At 42.7% G+C, this 19094-nt stretch overlaps 1 protein-coding gene across 13 annotated transcripts in view; it reads right to left on the reverse strand.

Moving 5' to 3' along the window:
- Positions 1-19094, reverse strand: part of SRRM3 (serine/arginine repetitive matrix 3) — a 249766-nt gene that overhangs the window by 183102 nt on the left and 47570 nt on the right. The window lies entirely within an intron of this gene.

Raw genomic sequence — 19094 nt, forward strand, 5'->3', positions numbered from 1 at the left:
CTATGGCCTTATATACACGAGGAGGGAAAAACGAAAACGCAAAAATGAAAACTGGCTGTGTCCCCTAAGGGTTAAAATCAGTCACTGTGGAAAACCCAAACAACCGGATTGGGAGAGGAATTTACTACTGATCCAGCAGTGGTCGTAGTGACAGGTACCTTTAACCCCTAGACGACCTAGGACGTACCTGTATGCCTTGGAAGCCTGTCCCCAGACGACCCGGGGCGTACAGGTACATCCTGTGTTATGAAGCGCCCCTCCCCCAATAAAAGTTGAAATCACCCCCCTTTCCCATTATATAAATAAAACATATAAAAATAAACAAATAAATAAAATAATAATATACCATAGCGTGCGTAATTGGCCGATCTATTAAAATATAACAAGTGTCATCACGAACGGCGTAAATGAAAAGAGGGAAAAAAGCACCAGGATTACCAATTTTTTGTTACACTATATATAAACAAATTAATAAAAAGTGATCAAAACATCCGATCTACACAAATATGTTATTAATAAAAACTAGAGATCATGGCGGAAACAATGACACCCCATACAGCCCCGTAGGTGAAAAAATAAAACTGTTATAAGAGTCACAATACGGCCGTTTTATTAATTACTAATTTCATGAAAAAAAAATCTGTGTAAACCTGCATATGGTTGTGTTCGGACTGACCTATAGCATAATGGTATAATGTCGCTTTTACCATATAGTGCTTTACGTAGACACAGGAACCCCCCAAACGTTACCGTATTGCATTCTTTTTTCCAATTTCACTAATTTATATTTTCATAAATTAATATTTTTGGGGTTCCATCATACATGTTATGGTAGAAAGACGCCATTACAAAGTACAGCTATTCCTGAACAAAACAAGCCCCCACATGGCCTTGTAGATAGAAAAATGAAAGTGATAGTGCTCTTAGAAGGGAAAAAGCGCAAAAATGTCCACTGGGTCATTTTGGGCCTGGTCCTCAAAGGGTTAAAGTGTAACTGTCCCCTTTTTTTTTTTTTAGCAGGAATCCGTAGTATATGCAATTTTAAGAAACTCTATAATAGGTTTTATTAGGCAAAAAAGCCTCTTTCTGTACTCAAAAAGCAATTTCCCAGCCTGACCCCCCCCACACACACATATATATATACACACACACACACACATATCTGTTCATTATCAGGCAAATCTGTCTTCATTACAGAGAAGCCAGTGAAGATGGGTTCTGCTGTGTCTATTATATGCTATGGAGAGGGGAGGGGCCAAGGAAGATGAGTGAGCAGGAAGAAGAGACATGAAGGTCAGCTGTTTGTAGACTGTCTGGGCACCTAAAACGCTGGATTAAGGGGTCAGAAAGGTCAGTGCTTATCTAGGAACTTGCTGAGAGAAGATTGCAGGGTGTTGTGCTGTGCAGGACTCCTCTGTGCTCACTCACTCTTCTCAGCCCCTCCCCTCTCCATAGAGCATCATGGACACAGAAATCGTGCTTCTTCTGAAGTGAGGGGAGGACTTATGATCCTATTACACTGAGCAATTTTCTTAACGACTAACGATAAACGATCGCAAACGAGATTGTTTATCATTCACCTGAAATCGTTCACCATATTACACAGAATGATAGTCATTAGTTGCGGTTGTTACTACGATCGTTATTGCGATCGTTACTATGATAGTTTACTTCATCTGATCCCAGCAAAACAATGAACAATTACACTGAACGATTAGTGAACAAATGTGGAATGTAGAATTACAGACCCATACCGATTGGGAGAACAAATGGAGGGAGGACCATGCTGCAGCGCATCCTCTCTCCGCTCTGTGTTAAAAATAAAATAAAATAAGAGTCAGACTTATAATGGAGCTCTATGGAGCCTGTCGCTTTTCTCCAAACTCAAAGCGCAGAGAGGACATACTGCAGCATGTTCCTCTCCCCACTCACTCTCCCAATCGGAAAGGGTAAAAAGTCTTTTCGTAAGGACAGGTACACTTTAAGCTAAAATAGTGACCTTAACAATGACTGTATTCTACCATATGAGGTAATGGACGGCTAGTGGAGCGGCTCAATTTATTTGGACACATTGGTAAGTCTGTCACAAAAGAAAAGAAAAACAATAAAGCGAGTCTACCTCTCCACTATTGCTTTGTACATTAAGTTGCTTATCCAAAATCTCATTTAGCTGATGTGCCTGAGACACAATTTGTTTGCAGCGAGCCATCGTCTTCTGTCTGCAATGGCGGTAGTTTAAGCTAAATGTGTCGGCAAGCTGTCGGCGGCTGGCACTATACCAACTTCAGAGGGCCAAAAATCTCTGTTAAAAGAAGACCTTCCATCAAAGAGAGAAAAAGAAAACCGCTGAGATAAAACCGCCAGCTGCACTGCACATTCACAGCGCATATTACTGAGACTTCACACCCTGCTTTGTGATTTTACTTTAACAGAAAAGGGAAATTTTATCTTCACACGATGAGCAAGGAAAGTTTTTGAAACCAACAATCTAAATAGGCAAAAAAAAAAAAAAACTTCAATTCATAATGTAAAATTCTATTTTAAGAAATGGTTAAACATAAAATCACTCTACGACAATGTCACCATTCTGCGATCATATCGGGGGAATGCGGCCATCTGGTTAAATAGACGTCCACTACTTAAGAACATGATCTTTATTAGCGGCAGTCTGTTTAATGAGACGGCCATGTTTCCTTAATATGTTCACAAGGTGGGAACATGACCTCCTCCCACACTTAATTTATTAAGGTTTACGTCTGGCAGACAGGCGTAAACCAGGCTCTGAGCAGACGTAGAATTGCTGGGCAATGGCCATGTCAGAGGCAGCACAGGTCGGCGTGCGCCACTTAGTAAATCCGGATGAGGAAAAGGAGACAGGGCTTTATTTAAAGGGGTACTCCAGCGGGGGGCACTTTTCCGCTGGGATCGGGGCCGAGGTGGCGGAGGTAAAAGACATCTACATTCCCCCCCCCCCCCCCCCGGTTCCAGCGGCGGGTCCCGCATCGCGGCGCTCCGGTGCCCGGCCGCTTCCGGGTGTCTGACGCGGGCCCGAGACGTGACCTGAGACGTCCTGTCACATCTCGGGGCCGCGTCAGGCACCCAGAAGCGGCCAGGAACCGGGCACCGAAGCGCCGCGATGTGGGACCCGCCGCTGGAACCGGGGAGGTGAGTGGACGTCTTTTTCCTCGGCCACCTCGTCCCCGGTCCCAGCAGAAAAGTGCCTCCCCGCTGGAGTATCCCTTTAAGACTGGCGTACCGTGATTCCAACCATAATAGGAGCAGGATGGATAAGTACGTGACTAGGTTCACATATGTTTTTTTGGCTGTTTCAAAGCAGTTTTTTGTTTTTTTTTTTGACGACGTCATTTTGGTGCCAAAACACAAATGTTTTTTTTTCAAATTATGGCCATAATCAGCAAGTGCCATGTTTTGGTGCCAAAATGAGTTTTTCATTATTCTTAAATAATAGTGTGTGTGTGAAGTCACTAAACTACTAATGTCTTTAATCCAACAGCTAAAAACCAGATTCAGCAAAAAAAAAAAAAAAAAAAAAAGAAAGAAATTAAATACGCTTCTTTTGGGCAATAAAGAACAAAAGCGATGCATCTAAAAAGTGAATTTATTTTCTTTATAGAACAGCAATAAGTGAGTAAATTCCAGTAAAGTACTGGATAAATCTAAAGCTCAGCCAAGCGCATCGCCTAAGGATAAAGAGGAGGATTTCAGAAAGAACAACTTTTCTACCTCTCAGTGGAGAAGAAAGTAAAAATTTGCTCCAAACATATTTGTTGTTTTTTTTCAAACACATTGGGGGAATATTATGTAATTTGTCCAATGGGATTATTAATCTATCCTGACAACCTAACCAATGGTATGTTAGCTGGTTACACAACTTCTACTTATATTTCAGACTTACACGAGGGTTAGAAAAAATTGTTAGACGATTTTTTTGTAATTTTTATTTTCCTGCATATAAGACTACTTTTTAACCCAGGAAAATCCTCTCAAAAGTCAAGGGTCGTCTTATAGGGCGGGTGCTAAAAAACTTCAAAACCGGAGAATCTGAGGTCACTACATATGGTGGGGGGAGCTAAAAAATGTCAGCACCTCCACCGTTTCCAGCAACCGTATGAAGGGCAGAGCAAGGTGCAGGGACCCGGGGTATGGAAAAAAAGAGATACGTGAGAGTGGCGCTGTGCCGAGAACAACACCCCTCTCTCGCCCGTCTGGCCCATCCTTATATCCTACCGATATTACTGTACTGAGGGGTAGTCTTATATGGTGAGTATATCCCAAACTCTATATTTTAACTGGAAAAGTTGGGTATCGTCTTATCGTCTAAGACGCCAGAAAATATGGTACTTTGATCACAAGTATTTACCACGATATAGACTTACACTAGATAGGTTATATATACTGAGAGTAGTCTGGGACCTCCGACTGGTATCAGGGACACAATTATATGAACATATATGCGGTATATATGTATATCAGTGCTGCACTCGGCTCTCTCCGGCAGTTCCATAAAGAATGAAAAGAGCCGTGGGTCATGTGCCGGCTGTATTCAAAACAAAGGAGCCGGGGGCCAATCTGGAGAGATCGCCAGGGGGGTATGGAAATCGGACCCCCCGCAATATCCTGTGGATAGGGGACAAGTAAGTTTTAATTGAAGGACCCCTTTAAAATCTTTAGGGGGGAATTTATAATTTGCCTACCTTGTACAGCTGTTCCTATACCTATAAGTAACGTATTTAGATGCAACCAATTTACACAGTCACACAATGTTTAGCTATTATCCCCCGCCCCTTTCATCTCAGAGCATTGTACATATATTAAGGGGTTAACATACAGAAAGTTACATAAATTTAAGAACACATGAAATAAATGATTCTGCCTGGGACGGCTAAAAATCATAGTGAACTGGTTGTATGTAAGTGCCCATCAGAGCAACAAGGACATCAATTCCCCCATTAACTGTTAGGCTATGTGCACACTACGTTATTTCCTCTTCGTTTTTTAAAAGAAAAAAATTACGGCCGTCATTTTGCTATCTGGCTGCCCGTTAGTACAATGACAGCTGTTGGTCCATATTCTAGGTCTAGTCGACTAATCTCCCTTTGTCTTTAATTGAAAATTCCATTGACTTTATTGGAAAGAAGGTAAAAGGACTCCTCACCTATGGCTACTGACTTAAATATTATTTTTGAGCTAATGGTAAAAAGACGACACAAAAACAAATCCGCTGATCTGCAATGATTTTATGTGCCACCGCAGCTAATTGTTAAAATACAATATCCAGTAAATGGTTACCAGAAACCGATCCGCACTGTCCGTGTGTAGATCATCAACTATCTTCAGTGCTTTGCACTTCGGATAACTCCGACTGCGGCATTAGAAGCAGAGAGAGCCTAAGCCGACTTTTTCCCTATTGGACAAACACCTTAAATAGTGGCCATTGATTTTCCACATAATCTCCTCCTCCTCCTCCCCTAGTACATTGGATGACTTGTAATGATAGAAGAAAAAAAAACCTCCTTAAATAAACAGCGTTTAGCTTATCACAGCAATAACCCGCATTGGACGGAGTGTTTAATGACCTTTCCAGCGGGAAATGCTGTCCAAGTCTAAATGGAATCTAGGTAATATAACAAGAAGCAAATGCAGCAAAACCGAGCCCAGGCATCCGAGGATGAGCGGCAAAGAGGATTAGGCAAATCGAAGGGAACATTACGCCTCCTCATGCACAGTATTTTAGAAGTCTTTTAGCTATAATGATGTTAGTTATGTTATCCGTCCCTTCTAGAATCATTTGCTTAAGACACATCATTTCTAGCAAGCTATTTCTAGCATATCTATCTACTATCCATATCTCATCGATCTATCTATCTCCTATCCATATCTCTTCCTTATTTATCTATGGTTACCCACCACGGATGTTGCTATTACACCCTTCGTAAAAGCCTGTTCCAGTGTAAGTGGTGATGCAGTAGTGCCAAAGTTTCACCACAAGATGTCGCTATTGCAAGTGTGTGTATTCAGTTATTTCACAGCTGTAGTATTGAAGGGGTTGTTGTTTATTTGTATGTCACATGGATCTGTAGACCAATGAGAGTACTTTCTTCTTCTATCCTATCATTTCTCTCTTTACTTCTCACATATGCACTCCTCACCCATTCACAGCGCACCTTCCAGGGGCTGTAGATAGGAAGTCACATGGGTAGAGGAAGTGTAGAGTCTTTTGTCGCTAGACTCTGTAAAGATAGGATACAACCTACAGTTTCTTCTATACAGTGTTAAACATTCACTAGAGAGGAAAAGTCAGCGATCATCTCAACCCATGCCGTGGACAAGGAGAGACACAGTGCAGGACAGTATCCATAAAGCAAGTAAACAGATCAGGTGTCAGATCCACGGATTTAACCGGGGATCACAGGAGCCAAAATAATGGGGCTTGACGGTTTCAGTGTTCAGTGGGTACAGTAATGAACTTTAATAGTCTCATGCACAACGCGTTTCCGGGCACGATACCCCTTTGTCAAGTAGGAGAGACATATTTATAAAGCAAGTAAAGGAACTGATCCGGATAGAGCAAAGTTGCTAGAAGCCTATGAACTCTATCTCGCAGTGCGGGTGTAAGCAGGGAACTCTCAGCACTGCGCTGATCCCAGGTAACAAGGCCTGGGACTTGTGTCACCCACTAGGATGGGTCCCCCTGACACTGGTAGGGCAATAGGTGGTGCAAAGACCAAAGAGTCAAAACACAGGCACAAGTATTCTTCTATTTCTACCTCAGACATCCCAGCAGAGCACAGTACTACTTGGGTTGGGACTCTCACAACATCCTACTCTCTACTCTTCTGATTCTTCTTTATAGCTCGCAGAACGCAACCCAGTCAGCACGACTGTATCGCTCTCTATACTCTCACTACAAAACTGGATCCTAAACTATCAAGTGTCTTATCAAGTGTAACATATATCAATACAAAGCTGTATGATCTGCTGTATACAAGTATCTTCAGAGTAAACCAGATTTTATTTATGATAAAGAGACTCTGTGATTCTTTGTCAAGCACCAACACAGTACACACGCTCCTTGGGTCACCTCCCCTTTCTGTGGGTGGCAGTACCAATAGTCCGGGTGGGTCACTATTCCATTCCAGGCCACCATGATAAGTAATCAAGGGACCCAGCAACAACCCGGCAGGTCACTGTCCACAGGGGAACAAGGTATAACCGGCTCTATAAATTAAAAGCAGGTGTGTCACCATACCTGTGTGCCCAACTGGCACTGCCGTCACAACATAACATCACTGGGCCCGGCTATATCAGTCCAACCACCTAGCAAGTGACCGGCCGTTTCTCCTCCATACCACCGCGGGCGGTCACCACATATCTCTCTCCTATCTATCTATCTATCTATCTATCTATTATCTATCTATTATCTATCTATTATCTATCTATCCATCTATCTACCTATCTATCTATCTATTATCTATCTATTATCTATCTATCTATCTCCTATCTATCTATCTCCTATCTATCTATCTCCTATCTATCTATCTATCTATTATCTATCTCCTATCTATCTCCTATCTATCTATCTATCTATCTATCTATCTATCTATTATCTATCTATTATCTATCTATCTATCTCCTATCTATCTATCTCCTATCTATCTATCTATCTATCTATCTATCTATCTATCTCCTATCTATCTATCTATCTATCTATCTATCTATCTATCTATCTATCTATCTATCAATCATAAATCTGTTAGGTGTTTACTGACACAAATGAGTATATACATATATATGGCACAAACCCCCTCTGAGAAGACCACCTCCTTATCCATACCACATTTCCTAACAAATTCTCTGACATGGCCATCATCTTCTTTAACCCCTTCATGATCAAAGGTCATTGATGCCTGGATGTCTGGGTCACACTGAAGCAGTGCTCTCCTCTTCACCTTCTAAGAGCCATACTGCTATTATTTCTTCACCTATGGACTGGTTGGCATCTCATTTTTTGCGCCATGATCTATAGTTTTTACTGCCACCATATTGGAGTAAATGGGAATTTTTGATCACTTTCAATTCATTTCTTTCTGATAATAAAAAGAAAACAGACTCGCCAATCCTGGTGTATTTTTTCTTCTTGTCATTCACGCAGTTCAACGTGTGGGAACAATATTGTTATATTTCCATAGATCGGATGATTTCGCACATTACGATCAAACATAAGTTTATTATTTTACATATTTACATATATATAACATTTATTTATGCATATGAGATTTGTAACATGGGAAAGGGGGTGATTTCAGCCTTTATTGGGGGAGGGGGTTTGTAATGTTGCATTGATCAGTGTTATCGGCACCTCCGGCAGACTCTAGATGCAGGTGAGTATCCTACCTCTGTCAGGGGAACTGATCGGGCCACTCCGATCAGTCAGTGACTATAACCACTCCTGTCACTGACTCTCTACATAATCACTACAGATTGCGGCTGCCTGTCACTATCCCCGGCTCCTGGACCATTAATGACTGCAGCGTGTGTGGTGCCTCTAGAAAGAAGTTTGTAACCGGGCTCTGTCCAGAGTCCTAACCATGCGGGGTACTGACTAAGAACTAACTGGTAGAGGGGACCCGGCAGAGGGCCAGGGCCCAGGTAGAACCACAGTGGAGAGCTATCTGAGCTGAGTCCTTTCTCCACCAAAGCTCAGCTAAGACTCCTCCCTCACCCAAGGGACTAACTTCCTAACCAGCGTGTAAGATGCGCTGTGGTTGGAAGAAAGAGTGCAACAGAGAAGAGGAAAAGAAAGAGGATAGAATAGAAAAAAAGGAGTGATCCTACTGGCTTACAGAATCTGGTACATACACTTACAAATAACCCTTGAGATACTTCAGCCATGCAGCTTCTAGACTTAAGTTATACACTACAGTAATCTTTGGTAACACTTCAGTTATAACAAGACCACAAACAAGTACAGACTTTTACAAGGGGTTTGAAGAATAGCAACACCCGTAGTGGGACACCACATAAACATTGAAAGTAGGATTGTATATAGCTGCATGACTGATACAAAGGGGTTAAGAAGATCCTTATGCCAGGAAAGCTTTCAATAAAATGAAGGGTGGTCTCATACAGTGGTTTCACTGTATGTCTATCTGTGTATATATTTTGAAGGATGTAATAAAACCTTCACTTTGTGGCATTATATGCTTTCTGACAACCCTGAAGTTGGTTTTATATTTTATATAAGCAGCTAAACACCCTTAGTAAGTAATAGGTATGTACAGAGGATGCCATAAAGTGAGTTTATAGGAAGATCCCAATGTAAACAAGAAGCAATGACTTTTTTCAGCAGTCACTAAGGCCTTAGCGTCTCACTGATGCAATTTGTTGTATCTTTATTTTTTTTTCATCTATCACTATCTCCGAATATAAAATACAATTCGGCAGCCTCTCAGAACATCTTATTGGAAAGGCTGCCGAAAAACAAAGTTTTTATCTGAGAGGAATAAATCCATCTTGCTCCCAGCTGAAATAGTGAAATCTCCTCCAAGCAGGAGGCTAAGTGTGTATGTGAGTGCATAAGATTATTCTGCTATGAGAGTTCTTACTCTCCCAGTGCATTTGTGATTGACCTCTATAGCTAATCTGCATCAAGCACAGTTATTATCATTCCCTGGCGTTTGCTACCACCAGCACCATCAGCCGCTGAGAAGGGTCACAATACAGCTCAGAAAATACTCTCCGATCTCAGCGGGAAGAAGGCGCCAATGATTATCCTCTATTCCCACTTTAACCTTAATAGCTATCTTTAACAATAAAGCAAATTACAAAGACAGTCCGATTCCGTAGAAAGCCTTCTCCTAATGCATTAGCGCCTTCTTTTTGTGTTAATTAATCGGCGTACCGTGACTTATCGGTTGTATTTTATGCCCCTGCCAGAATATGGCGACGCAGCTGCTGGGATCTACAGTACAGATTACGAGAACAGGTAGAGTTAAATACGTTTTCTTCTCCGTGCCGGAGGAATGACAAAACAATGTGTACATAGCATATAATACATATAATAAATGAGGCCTTCAGCGTACATTCAATTAGAACCCAATGCCATTTCAGAATTGTTCTCCGCTATATTTTACACCCAGGGTTCGGCCATTATTCTTCTTACGTATTTTAAGCAAAGCCGGAATGATGAATACAGAAAATAATAGGTTCTACCATACCATCTGAATCCAGGATTAATACAATGTTATTTAGCGGGGTACATTTGCTTTCTCCAAGTAGTTATCCATTCATGCACTCTGTCGGCTAAGAAGAAATGCTAAAAACAAACAAGGAGAAATTTGGGGTCAGATTTTTTTTTTTTTCAAAAGAGCCGGGGAGGAGGTGGCTGAACATAACATACACCTACCTCCCTTGTTCCAGTGCTGGGGTCTGCTGTCCTCCGATTACCGGTCCCTCAGCCACTTCCTGATCTGAGCGGGGATCATGTTGCGATGTGTCATGGTTGGTTAAGCCCGCCTGCGGCCAATGCGGGTCCCCACTACGGCTGCTGACTGGCTGAGCAGGACTGACGCGTCACGACTTACGTCCCCTCTCAGACCAGGAAGCAGCTGGGGGAGCGGGAAACGGAATGTAGGACAGGTAGGTGCATGTTCGGCCACCTCCTACCAGGCTCTTTTAAAAAAAAAATAAAAACATCTTGAGCCCAGACCTCTCCTTTAGGGCTATGTTCCCACAACGGGAACGTGTTGTTCTATATAAAGGAAAGACGGCCATCTATTCATAACAATGTCCTCCTTTCCCCGAAATAGAACGGGACGTTCCTGTAGTGGGAACATAGCCTTAAGAAAGGAAACAAACAAATAATTGCTACTTTCAGAGTTCCAAAAACAAAGTAAAAAACCTAATTGAGTCTAAGCCTGCATATGTACGCTATAAAACTGAAGGGTTAGCACAAAGTAAAAAAGGATAAAAGCGGTGGCTTCCTTGGCGCAGTCCGTCTGGACCAGGAGTCTGATGTCTGGATCACTGGGTTTCCTCAATGATACCGGACACTGACTCCACGTTCTGGTGAAAAGAAGAAGTTCTTTATTTGCATTCAGCTACGCGTTTCAAGGAGGCCACCCTCCTCTTCATCAGGCACGTGACATAAGGTGCTGGTGTGCGTTTTATAGTGGTGGCTTCCTCAAAACGCGTAGCTGAATTCACCAGAATTCTTTTTACCAGAACGTGGAGTCAGTGTCCGGTAACATTGAGGAAACCCAGTGATCCAGACATCAGACTCCTGGTCCAGACAGACAGCGCCAGGGAAGCCACCGCTTTTATCCTTTTTTCTTTGTGCTAATCTTGCTGAAAGAACCCCTGGCTGAGTTACCGATAGGTGGCGGGCTGCAATCCCACTGCAATTTCAAGCTTTGAATAGTGTCGTGCCTAATTCAGTCCACCTACATCAGATGAGCGTGCATACTGTGTACTTGTGTTTGTGGCTCCCTCAGAAATAATTTTCCTGCACATGCAGCGCTTATTGCTTTTTTCCTTTTTCTTTCATATATCCATAAAACTGAAGGGGTTATCTCATCAGAGGCAAAATGTGACCATTCTAGGCCCAGCTCCCAGCACACTACACTGATGTCACCAGGGAAGTTGCAGCCTGGAAGGCGCTTCCCCTGCAGGGGTGTCAATTCAGATGTATGGCCATCTATGCAACACAAGGATGGTTTAAAGGGGTAACCCTTTAAGTCATCAATATTGGATTGGTGGAGGCCCGACTCCTGGCAATCCTGTGATTAGTTTGAAATTAAATGCGTAAAATACACACCTTGAAGACAGGTAGCGCTGTTACTGGGATTACTGGCCCCATAGTCTCCATAGCGCATCCATAGTGAACCACGGGGCTCGTCATGATGATTTCAAGTGGAAGGAGGTCTCTACACCATGGAACCGATTGATGGAGAAGTAAACTGTGGTTAAAACAATATTCCTGTTTTTATAGAATTTATATTATACTGTTACTCACGACGCTTTACACTATTTTCATACCTCGACTAATTCTATGCGTCCCACTATTTTTTCATACCTCGAAAATAAATTCTTGACTAACTAAAACGAATCCTGTAAATGATATTTGCTTCTAGGATGAATGAACTACGTAGAGTCAGACAGTGCCAAATACTGTGAGGAAGACAAAGTACACACACCTTTCTAGGGTTGGCTACTTCGCCCACATTTATCATGATCGCCGGCCAAAGATACAGCTCACCAGTAAAGGTCATATAGACCTTCACATGGTTTTCCCTCCCAAGGTTGGATCTAATAAGACTGCTGTGGGTGTTTTACACCACCAAAAGAACCGAAAAGACCGTATAATATATAACAATGTACGACGTCTTGTGGAATTATGGTAAATGGAATATCAATTTTATAATGCACATTATTGTATCTGTAAATAATTCAGCTGGTTATGGTTGGGGAATGAGAGGAATTCGAGATGCTTACATACACCTAGCTTCCTTTCCACAGCTCAGCCAATCATTGGCCACGGTGCTGTCCCGTCTCAGCCAGTCATTGGCTGATTTGTCACTCCCGAGTCCGCCTCTGCAGTCAGCGGGGGATAGTGGAGACACCACCAGCATGGACAGGTAAGCATAGGATGTCTATTACTTTCTATATGACTGCAACTATATAGGAAACATTTGCTAACACCAGATAACCCCTTTAAGCAAAATGTGCTGTGGATTTTACCCACTGCCCCCCTAAAAGATGACATTTACTGTGAATCTTGCAGCAAAATCTGACGTGAGAGTTTAGGTTTCAGCTCAGATGGCAACAGAATTGTGTATACAGTTGTCTAGGAAAACGTAGTATAATCAGGGCCGCTTCTGCCATGAGGCGAAAGGAGTTTATTACTCAGGCGGCAGATTTGTAGGGGCGGCATGTTATACGGAGTGGCCATAAATGATACTGTCTGCTACACATCACAGCTTCATTGACCGCATGACCTGTAAATGATAGTTGGGCACAGACATAGATTGCAAGGTAGTCATGACTGGAAACACTCCGCAGGTATTGTTCTATGTGTCACACATCACTACAAGTGATCGCTACCCCTTTATATGGAGCACCAGGTGTAACGGTAGTATGACCATGAATAAGATCACCAGGAGTAGTCACAATGCATTGACCCTTGTGTATGTCGGTAGTTTTATTTTGAAGAGATTGAAGAGTTGGCTACATACTGGTGGAATGGAAACTCTGAAACTTTTTCTGCCTTGTTCTCTACAAGGATAGAAGGTAGTGCTGCAACAGGGTGATTTATGGTGGAGCCGGATTGTGTATGCACTTATTACTATGTGTGCGCACACAACTTACTTCCTTATGATTGTCAATAGGCTTTGGGGGGGGGGGGGGGGTAATGGGGCAGGATGGGCATTGGGGGTGCCATTTCAGGTTTAGCCTCAGGCAGCAGAAAACCTAGAATCCAGTCTGTGCATGAGGTTTAGCACCAGCATTACCTTTCTAGTTCTCTTACATCAAAGTGTAAGCTATCTCAGGGTGCAGCAATGGGAGCCGCTACCGGCAGGCACACAGTGTTAAAGCTGCTGTACACAATGGTAAATCTTGTAAAAAACAAGGCAGTTCATCAAAATGATGGCCCCATCTATCTCTCATTAAATAAAACCTTCAGGCATCCATGACCTTGAAGATATTTCCCGCAGTTACACTGCTGTTTCTTTAATCAATACTCAAGGAACTTGGTAAAACTTTCCTCCAAGGTCAAAACCAATGTGCGCTTTGTCTCTCATCAGCACAGATACGAAGCGATTGCGGAGAAAAATATCCGTCCTCTTTATATTGAGAAATGTCATTAAAGCGATTCTTGTATTTCCGTCGAGAACGTCTTGTCCCAGCAACATATAGTGTGTTTATTTTACTGTGAGAGTTATTCTTCAGAGCCAGTCTGTTCTTTTCTCTTGGTCGGGAAGCAGCTGGGTTACAGTAGCCATGTAAATTGGCCATGGTGCTGTACATTTGTCACAGAGATACCCCGGCCTTGTGGAGATGCAGAGCCCCTTCTCTTTCTCCACTCTCTCTTTGTAGGTTTTACGCTGACCCCAGCACAGTGCCCTATCTAAAGGAAGCATGGAAGTGAAAAGCTAGGTAAGAAATTATTATAATGATCGGGGTGATCTTCAGAGGAAGCCGATTCTTCCCAAAGTCTGCCTCCTCCGCACTAGAAATAATCATTTTATCTATTGCCGCAAAGACTAAACCACTACAACTGATTGTGTAATGTATGAAAGAGTCTTCTCCGTGCATAGCCAAACTCATAGCAGATGTCTAAATATTCTTCTACAAGACGATAATTGACGGGCAACCGATTAGTCCCAGCCACAGGCAAGAAATACACACGAATATACATTGCTGACAACCAGAGATGAGCGAACCTCGAGCATGCTTGGTTTATCCAAACCCAAACGCTCTGTATTTGTGGCTGAAAAAGTTAGATGCAGCCCTAAGGATGCCTGGAAAACATGGATACAGTAATATGCCATAGGCTGCACCCATGTTTTCCAGGCAGTCTAATGGTCCTTCTACACAGAGCGATTATCGGTCAAATAACGATCGCATTTGAGCGATAATAGTCTCGTTTAAACACAGCGAACAATCAAACTATTAGTGAGAAATCGTTCGTCTTGGTCTTTCAACAAATCCTCAAATCATCGCTGGTCGTTCACTCATAATTCGCAAATCGCTTTGTCTAAACAGTCTTTGAAAGATTCATCCAAGTTTGTGAGATTGCCTTAAAGAGGATGTACCACCATCCGGCGCCGTCGCAGGCAAGCCGCTGCCCCGGTCCGTTTATCGATCCGCAGCCCGGTTCCCGTGTACGGCGCCGTTCTATCCACGGGTCCCGGGCCGGTGCTCAAGCATTGGAGGCCGGCTGGCCCGCCACCAGTAGGAGGGAATTCCCTCCCCTCTATGATGTGGCTCCGTTAGAATCAATAGAGCCGCGTCATAGAGGGGAGGGAATTCCCTCCCACTGGGGAGGGCCGGCCCGTCTCCAGTGCTTGAGCACCGGCCCGGGACCTGTGGATACAACGGCGCCGTACACTGGAACCGGGCCGCAGATCGAAAAATGGACCGTTCTATCCCTGTGTCAGATTAAAGAGGATGTACCTGGTGGTACATCCTCTTTAAGCGATCTTAAAGCGATCGTAATGACTTTTTCGAATGATTTATCTCCCAGTCTACACCCTGATCGGCATAAAAAACAAATAGTCACTTCGAAATCATTAAACGATCAATTGAGCAAAGTTTTGCTCCAGGTAAAAGGACTGTAAGGGTACAAACACACACACACCGTATATGCAGCAGATTTGATGCTGTGTTCAGTTATTTAGATCTAATCTGCTGCGTATTTGCTGGGTATCGCAGCAGTAAATACGCTGCATATACGGTGTGTGTGTTTGTACCCTAATAATGCGTTTACACAGACAGATTTATCTGACAGATTTCTGAAGCCAAAGCCAGAAATGGATTTGAAAAGAGGAGAAATGTCAGTCTTTTCTTTATGACCTGTTCTGTTTATAGTCTGGTCCTGGCTTTGGCTTCACAAATCTGTCAGATAAATCTGTCTGTGTAAAGGCCCCCTTAGGGCTGCATCAACTTTTTCAGCCACTTGTAATCAAATGCAGAATCCTTAGGTGTTGGCCTCCAAATTCCAATTAACTGCACATACATATAAAAAAAAAAGTCCAATCCATGAACCCTCCCCCTCCCCCCATCATAGCTGAAAGGATTTGAACATCTTGCTGCAATACAAGGTATTTGTAGGGCTATGTTTACACGTTCAAAATGCCATCCATTTTCTTTCGCCGGCCAGCATATAATGACAAATGATAACAGCCATTATTTGTTATTAAATGACGGACGTGATTTTAAAGGTGTGTGAACATAGCCTAAAAATGTATAAATCCTTTACAGACCAGTGGAACCGAACTCATTTGATCAAACAGATCCCTTAGATCCCTCACCTACAGAAATGATATCACGTGTCCACCACCATATAATTCATCGTAATAAAAGTAAAACTCCCTAGACTACATCTACTTCAGAGCCAAGCTGTCATCAGTGACCTCTCCCTGGCTACTTCTCCACATCCTGAGAGCCGCAGCCATGTCTAATGTGATGTCTGGAGATTAATTACACCTGCCCAGCCGCTGCAGAAATGTGAGGAGTCTAATCTATTGATTTTTTTTGTACTCTGCAAAAAGAGAAAGAGTCAGAACATAAAAAAAGAGGCGGAAGGTACTCTCTAACCAAGGCCATTTCCTTCCTAAACTGTTGGAATAAGCATGCACTTTACTTAACTTAACTCATGCGCCGTAACTAACAAGTGTATGTATGTGTATGTATGTATGTATATACAGTATATATATATATATTGCACACAAATGCAGTGCAATGACAGAGCAAGGATGCCCCTGAAAACTCCAATTCCCAGTGACTTGCCTGTGGCCCATGAGCAGCATTTTCATCGCGTTATGATTTCTAGAAACCCCATTCACATACATAGGATCAGTTTCTGCCTCTAGAAGGAATTTTGCCCCATGTAAAAATTACTTGTCATCAATATATACGTTTTTATGTTGATGCCACAACTGTAGCATCGGATGGTGGCTACTGAATGGGTATGTAGGTAATGGATGGTTAGCAGGGATTTGCTGGAGATGGAGCTTTGGCTCATGGAGAGGGGCGTCCACACAGTGGTTCATCATGGACTACATTCTAAGGGTTTATTTGAGGGTTTAAGAGTAACATTATTTAGAGGCAGCGCTCTGCCAGTGTCCCAAGTTAGGGCTAAGTCCAACATTCCATAAAACACAGAACACATGGATGAAGAAGCCCTGTAGTGGACTCTTATTATGTATCATGTATTATGTATCAATAAGATGTCTGTAGCGGGGAAAGAGTCTTTGTACTGAAGCTGCGTGGCTGTGTTATTACAGTGTCACAAAGATTCAAACTCTCTACTGCTCCTGTCATTATACTCAGTGGCGTAGCTACCATAGAGGCAGGGTAGGCAGCTGCTATGGGGCCCTTGCAGGAGGCCCAGGGAAGAAGAGAGGAGCGCGTGTCCTTCTGCTTAACCCCTTATATACTGCAGTGCGTAAGTGACCCAATGTTTAATTACATGCTGCAACACAAAAAAGGGGTTAACAAGCAGAAGACAGATCTCTGCTTCACTGCACTGATAACCTCTGACCTCTGTTCTTCAGCTGAAAAGTAGGAAAGGAAAATGTGCAGATCTCCCTGCAGAGGTCAGGGGATATCAGTGCACCAGCAGTTAAGCAAATATCTTTGTCTTCTGAACTTTGGGTCACTTACACATTACAGTACCAGTACCATCACAGAGCAAACACAGAGCACGCAGAGCCATTTGCTAGCGCCAATTTCATAGGAAGCCACTAAATATGTTTTTGGAGTGTGGAAGCCTGAGCAAACACAAGAGAAACATCTATGCAGGTGGAATCCCTGATCCAAGTCCAGCAAGACAGCAACCACTGAGCCACCGTGCTGCTCCCCATCAGTAAGGAGACTGCAAGTTTCCTTCTATATAAAAATATTTAAAATAATAAAATTTTATTGTGGACACTAAAGTGTGGCTGCAATGAAGTATACTGTCCCGATCACCATGAAATGGATTCTGCCGCTGTAAGTCCGGATATGCATAGATACAACCATGCCGAGTCAGTACTGCATGCAACCCCCATTCTGATCCAACAGGGCTCGTGCACAGTAGATGGTCGTATTCATATAGTAGTAGTAGTAGTAGTGGTAGTATTCATGCATACCCAACCTTCCGGAGGCATAGTGAATTTACCGCTGATTGGATAAGTGTACTTCATAAAAGGTAAGCTTTAAAGTGTCACTGTCGTTTAAATTTTTTGCAGAAATCAATAGTACAGGCGATTTTAGGAAACTTTGTAATTGGGTTTATTAGCCGAAAAATGCATTTTTATCATGAAAAAGCAGTTTTAAGCTCTCTCCCCCCTGTCTTCATGGTTCTCTATGGAGAGGGGAGGGGTGGAGGGAGATGAGGCACCAAAACAGGACAACAAAGAGTTAATTTACAGCTGCATCACCTCTGAAGTCAGCACTGACCTCTCTGACCTCTGAATACCGGCTTTCATACAGCTGTGTAATCCTTTGTTCTCTGCTCCCCCCTCCCCTTTCCATAGGTTACACAGGGCTCGACTGATGTAAAAAGAGTAGAGATTTCCTGATAATGAGCAGTGGATGAGAGAGAGGAGGGGGGGGGGGCTGGGGAAAGTCTTTTTGAATGCAGATAATGGCAAATTTGCCTAATAAACCCAATTACAGAGTTTCTTAAAATCGCCTGGACTATTGATTTCTGACAAAAAAAAATTCACGACAGTGACTCGAAGTGTCTCCAGGGCTTGGATTATGTGTTATGTCGGAGGGAGACACAGCAGAGCTGAGCACATTAAGATTCAGAATCCACAACAAATCTGCAGTTGCAAAAAAAAATACCGCTTTTTAAAATTAGCATATTTTTCACCAAAATTCACAGTGGAAAATCCACAGATTTGCACTATACGATAACTTTTCCCACTGTGCCTGGTCGTACCCCTCCATGTGACAGAAGCAGATCAGGCTCACGTTGTCGTTGTATGGCCATACCCCACATTTTTGCTACATACAGAAAAAAATTGTTTGTAAAATAAGTTTGGCGCTTTTTTTATTTCACCTGGTTTCTTATTTGATGAAACTACATGTCAAGATAAGGAATACGGTTTCTATAGTCATTGAGGGAACGCAGATACTTTTGATTGATAGGTTTTCTAAAATAACTTAATCCGAATATACATCTGGGAAAATGAGGTCTTGCCGCACAGTCTGTCGGCACCATATGTTTGAAGAGATTATCTCCCCTTGCCAGTCTGTCTTTTTTTTCTCCAGAAAACTGGCTGACGGCTGACATACACTACAGCATATACTGGTTTCCCATTAAAAATGGCTAAGGTATCAAAATCTATGTACAGGCAGGTAAG

Source organism: Dendropsophus ebraccatus, chromosome 5 (genome assembly GCF_027789765.1).
Source record: "Dendropsophus ebraccatus isolate aDenEbr1 chromosome 5, aDenEbr1.pat, whole genome shotgun sequence".
Taxonomy (NCBI): Eukaryota; Metazoa; Chordata; class Amphibia; order Anura; family Hylidae; genus Dendropsophus; species Dendropsophus ebraccatus.